At 38.3% G+C, this 6,289-nt stretch overlaps 1 long non-coding RNA gene across 1 annotated transcript; it reads left to right on the forward strand.

Annotated features, from left to right (window-relative positions):
- Window positions 1–388: 388 nt before the first annotated feature.
- Window positions 389–3,966, forward strand: LOC140245957 (uncharacterized). The gene is made up of 3 exons (XR_011902409.1): window positions 389–713; window positions 1,862–2,021; window positions 2,303–3,966. It is a non-coding gene; the product is annotated as an uncharacterized lncRNA (long non-coding RNA).
- Window positions 3,967–6,289: the final 2,323 nt, after the last annotated feature.

Here is a 6,289-nt window from a genome sequence, read left to right on the forward strand (position 1 = left end):
GACATTTTGGTATCATGTTGTACGGGAAATGTTCTAGTTTCTGATGATATCAACAATATTTCGAAATACAATCTACAAAATGTGAAATTTTGAAGAGAAAGGTGGGATGTCAGTCTCAAAAGTTGACAAAAATCTTACGTCTGAAGACCAAATCCCCTTCGTTTACGTCGAAAATGACTGTTCTTTTGGCTATCGTGTCTAAGAAATTCTGCGTTGAACCCTAGTACCCACATTTGTCTCCCAGACGCGTAAACAGCCTCGTTACCAAGACACCAGATCGAAATACGCGTTGTTCGCGCGCGATTGGTCAACTGCGCGCGCGCGCCGGAGACCCTTGTTTACAAGCCATCTACGTGTTATACTATGGGGATTGCTGCATAACAGCAGCGGCCGCGGTGTACGTGTGTATTTGTAGTGCTAGTGTAGGCTTACCGCATGCAACCCACGTATCGTGACTGCTGTTCAGTACGGAAATGTGACATTTTTCCGCTTTGTTAGACTGTTTTTTAGCAAGTTGAGGTAGAAATTAGAAGCCTTAAAATCAACACACAAGAGGAAAAGAAGGTCACATTTATCATCATGCAATTTCGAAGAAGGATCAAGCTGAAATCACGGCATCAAGGAGTACCTGTTCACTGTCGATTCTGCTGGTACTGTTGTGCGTGTTGTGCGTACACCTGATCACGGCAATCGCGAATCTTGAGCTGATTACGGTAGGTTTTGTGCTTTTCAAACGTCGTATTTCCGTAAATTTGTTGATGTAAAACTGATGTCAAATCAATTACAGCTCCTTGGCTTACTTATCATCCTTCATGAGTATGTAAGTTACCTCAACTATACGCAATTCCCCCACAATGATCGATTTGTTGTGTCAGTAATCTAATAACAGCAAATTGTGCCTGTAGCATGTTAGTCTGTACGAAGGAACAGCTGATCACGGCGATCGTGAATCTTGAGCTGATTACATACGATAGGTTATGTGCTTTTAAAACTTTGTTTTTCAGTAAATTTGTGGGTGTAAAAATTTATTCCAAACCCATAATGGCTCCTTGACTTATTTTTTTCTTTTCTGGGTACTTAGAATTGCCTCAGCTAAACGCAATTCCCCCACAACGATCGAGTTGTTGTAACACTCGGTTCACACTGTCACAGCACAAATTGTGGCTGTTTTCTACATGTACTTCACTCAACATTCCCCGCTTGTACAGTTGCAGAAAATAATGAACGAACTTTCCTTGCATGTTTGTCCATATTTTTTTTTTTCAAGGTAGGCCTAGGGCCTACCTAGCTGTAAACGCAAGCTTATTTTAAACCTGTGATTAGAACAAGAAGCGAATTTTTCCTCACATTTATCGGTATTTAGTGTGGTTTCAACAGGTGGTACTGTACGTCGTGTGAGTATTCCAATCTGGAAAAGTTGTCAATCCTAGCGTGAATTATCAATCATATCAAGCAAACTATATGTACGTAGCTGTAACATCAGCTTTCGTTCTCGAAGTGTTCAAATTAACTTTAACTTGTCTATGGTGTCTACCAAGTACACATTGCAATGTGTACTTTGTAGACACCGTAGACAAGTTAATGTACAAGGTACTAGAAATTATCTGTATGTACACTGTGTCTGTATGTAGTCACGACAATTACACAAGAAAGAACAATAAATAGACTTGTATATTTGAAGTTTTGATATTCTATAAATTTAGCAGGGATGACTGACACCTACAAAATATTTATTGCATAGAATTTCTACTTCATAATTTTACACACCTCAGTTTTATTGCTGTGGATTATAACTATTGTGATACATTGTAATTACATGTAGGTCTATTGTCTTTCTCGTCAAAATCTATGGTTAATGCAGGTGGCTGATGCGAGAAGAGGTCCACGGGTCCATCATGCTGTCCGCTTCCTTTTTGGTTGTAGGGGCCCACTCTAAGTGTACATGCACATCTTCCTGGGTGAATTCTGGTGTGAAGTCCTGTGATGTCAAGCTTCTTCCAACTTCTGTCTCCAACATGAAGGTACGACTACATGTACTGTTTAAGGTGATTTTATGATTGTGTAGAGATATTTTTTAAGCTGTATGGTAGGGGTACCATTCAAAGTCTCAGAAAGAGCTCACTCAGATATTGGTCAAAGTAGACAAAATGTTGACTGGTTCATTTTGCTGTTTAAGTGAGATGCGAAATATCTTATAAATTTGATTTTTTTTTTTCCAGTGATTACATGATTACAGCTGTATGTGGCATTTTTAATGTAAATAATGACACTGACATGGTGATAAATACTCTAATCTTTGCAGGTACACCTAAGTCTCCTCGACGAGAGAATCCCGTGGCTCTTCGCTGGAAAAGTACGGCATCTCTCGAGGTTCCACGGCAACAATGAGCACACTACCAGGCAGCTTGCATGGCATCTTGAGACGTTTTGGGGAAGCTTAGAACCGCAGTCCTAATCTCAGGAACAGGATTCCAAGCATTATGAGCTGATTTCAGGGATTATGGGTTGTAGTTGTTGCATAGTGGACTCCCATTGTCTATAACACAGTCCTCGGGACCAGCAGTATTTCTAAACAATGAAATAACATAGGGAAGATAATGTTGCGGCCTGAATTTTAATTTTGCTTTACTGGAATTTCGTTATAATACAAATAGGAGTGCACTGTAATTTTTTCTTCTTCTATCTTTTCTTTTTTTGTCTCCTTCAGGTGTACTCCTTACTGGTCAATGTTCCTAATGCCAGTGATTGCCATTTGAATAGCATCATATACCTTGACCTTCACTCTCAATATTCAATCAGCGATTGTCCTTTGATATAAAAAGGCACGCAACATTTTGGTTTGGTAGATTTCCTGTATTCTTGTGTGAGGCTGTCATTTCTCGTTTCATCACTGCTCCCATGTAACAGATATGACTGTAGTTGCTTTGTCGGTTATTCATTTCCCATCATCATTCAACAAGAACTTTGTGCACTGGCAGATCACGAGGGGTGTGCACCAGGCACGCACCCCCATTTCATTTTTTGTTAAAACAAAAGAAATAAGAAAAAATGGGGGATGGACATGTGCGCCCCCTTTCAATTTGTAAAGGTGCATCACCTTCATGAAAGTACTGGATGTGCATTATGCAGTGAGCCTGTTTCAAAATCGAACAGCGATGTAATCATTCTCTGTGTTGAATTTATTAGCTGAAAACTATTGATACTTTCCAGTATACACAACAGTACAGCACAGATTTTTTTAATTTCTGTGTAAATCCTTGGTTTTCTATGATTTATTTCATTGGAAGTACAATTGTACATTTATAATGTGACATAACATTGGTCGTCCCCATCACAATTCTTTAAAAAAGTTAATTGTGATATGCTGTTTTTAGCATATTTTCCTTTTGTGTAACACGATACAAAAATGGGTTTTTGACAAGAAAATTGACAGAACTTAGGACAAAAGAGATTCCCAACATCCTCTACAAAATTCCTCATTTCTCTTTGACCACTGAAGCAAATCGAATGGGGTTTCCTGTAAGATGTGGGCAATGAGTTATAGTTTCATACCCTGAATTTGTATTTAGTTGGATTCACTATTTTTAAAGATATCATTGCGGAGGGTCCCGTTGTAATTTTTTTTTGGGGGACATACTGTATTTCAAGATGCGTTTGCATGAAAATTTAAAAAAAATTGGTAATTTGAGCTAAAACATTTATAGGAAAAAGGATTACTTTCCCCCTGTATAAAATGAACTAGCCCAACACAATTTCGTTCTAAATCTAATGGCTATGGTTTAGACCGATAAGATGCCTGATCTTATCAAGGACCTGTTGAGCGGATCTTGTTTGGAGTTTCCCTCTGTGTAGATTCAGCGTTTCTACTACCTCCTGGTTACAGTAAAGTCATGTACACTGTGCTGGAAAAAATTGAAGAGTGTGACTGGATTCTAATAAATAGTACTATGTTCCAATATGCTGGTATTTGATGTGTTTCAAGGTGTATTTTTTAATATGGGCATTCACATGCATGTACAGTATGTGTATGTAAGTTATGTACAGGTGGATGATAAAATTTGTGCATGTAAACATCCTAGAGTGCCAGTTGATTATGTTTTGCATAATAGTGCTGTTATTTGATACGTTTGACAGTGAATGTGTTTGTGCCCGTGCATGTGCGCGCATGTGTGTGTTTGTGTATTCATCTCTTACTGATTATTGTTAGGGGTAAGTGGTGAAAATATGTGACCCTGCACCACAAAACGAACAAACAGTTGGCAGACATGAATTTTCAGGGGCAGATTCTGAAAGAGCAGACTCTAAGCTTTAAAATGATGTATAACTCAATACAAATGGACCTTCCTAACCCATCTAAATTATGAAAAGAAAGTACAGTGCTGTACACACTCTGGAAAAGTATTTACTGAGAAAAAGGGGCTTCAAGGTTTAGGGTCTATTCAAGCTCCGTGCAATGAATGGAACAAAAAACAGGAAGCAAAACTCCCTAGCAACCACTATGAAGGGACTATCGGATTAGGCTGAAATTTTGCACAGTAATTAAGGACATGTGTTAATGGCTGGTACCAACTTTCAGTACAAGGGCATTTTCCTTTCAAAAGTTATCAGTGCAGAGAGATTCCTCTGGTCAGCGGGATCGAGGCTGCGCAACCCCTCGTTCAATGCCCGAGCCACCCGGGCGTCACTCAAGGCAGATAGTTCGGGAAAAACGACCGGCATCGCTACTCAGATTGTGTCTAATTACACGTAGATTAAGAGATGACTTACGTGCAATATAATCTAAATTAGTAATATCAACGGAAATGCTGACAGCTAAAGGCACGATCTATCAAAACAAGACGTCAAAATCCAGGTACACTAGCTAACAGTATGTAACATGTATTATGTGTATATAATGCGTTAGTTCGGTGGTGCGGAAATGAAGATGGCGGACAAAAGACAAAAGTACAATTTTTCTTCACGGTCAAAACTCCTCAAATTCCAAGTTGTAAATGTAAATTTGTCGTTATAATAACTTTTTAATGGTAAATTATTTATTTAAAGTCATTTAAAACTGCTAAATGCATTGATATTGTAATTATTATAACATCAATCTACTACATGTTAAACTGGCAACATTTCATTTCGCACGCCAGCTGATCCTTGCAAGGCGAGCTCGGAAGGCAACCAATCAGCACTCAAAATAACGAAAGCCCTAGCAACGGCATTTCATTTTCGCCAGCATTGACTAGCTAAGAAAGCAGCTTTTGCTTAAGTTATGGTCTTCTAATATGTTGAATGTCGTAAAAACCAAAAATGGAGAAAACGAAGGTCAAAGTTCAGCACTCACTTCAAACATAAGACACATACTCTGCATTGCAATCACCCATTAACTCCTTGACAACGCTATTAGCCAAACATCCAACAAACAGTCTTTACACATGAAACAAGGTCATCACAAAAGAAGAATCAGATTCAATGATATTCAATGGTGTTATTACGCAATTAAAAACAATGAAATACAAAGAAAATAACACGTGTTATCGAAGGCATAACACTAAGACTCCTGTGATTAATGACGAGACTACACTGTACCTTCTACAATGTTTTTTTTTTTTTTTTTTTTCAAATCAGTGATTTCCTCACACTCTGAATACATTTTTGCAGTTGTTTCATACATCATTCAATATGTTTTATAATATTTGTAATAATAAATTTGGGCTGTTGTGCTCCTCTTTGATGTCTTGTCCCTCCAAGTTGGAATCTTGGTAGAGGGCTTCGAAGACATCATCGATGTCCCCCTCAGTGAGGCTTCTCTCTGAGAAGGATGGTTACAAACGATGACTGGCTCTTTACCTGAATGAAGGAAGACAATGATAAAGAGAGTTATTATGATGGGTCAAACATCAGGTCTGGCATTTTTCTGGGTGGGGATTTTTCAGATAATTATTGTTCAAATAGTATACTGTATAACCAGAAACGTTCGTGGATGCTGTAGCATGAAACTTTTGCGAATTTGAGCCAACAGCATTTTGGGAGACATGAAACTTTTTCCAACTGCCAACTTGCATTCAACAGATTGTGTATAAATCAACCTTTTGCAGGCATTTTACTTTTTCATGAATCTTGCGTCTTGTGAAATCCAAGTTGAAACTAAACAATGACAGGTTGACTACACAGTAGTAAGCCCTAATCACACTCATTTCAGTGTCATTTGGGGCTGTTGCTGTTTTCACTCTTCAAACTCATAAAATTTACTGAGTAGTTCCCTGTGATACACTCGCATTTACAGTCATTGATATTCAATACG

Source organism: Diadema setosum, unplaced genomic scaffold (genome assembly GCF_964275005.1).
Source record: "Diadema setosum unplaced genomic scaffold, eeDiaSeto1 scaffold_87, whole genome shotgun sequence".
Classification (NCBI taxonomy): Eukaryota; Metazoa; Echinodermata; class Echinoidea; order Diadematoida; family Diadematidae; genus Diadema; species Diadema setosum.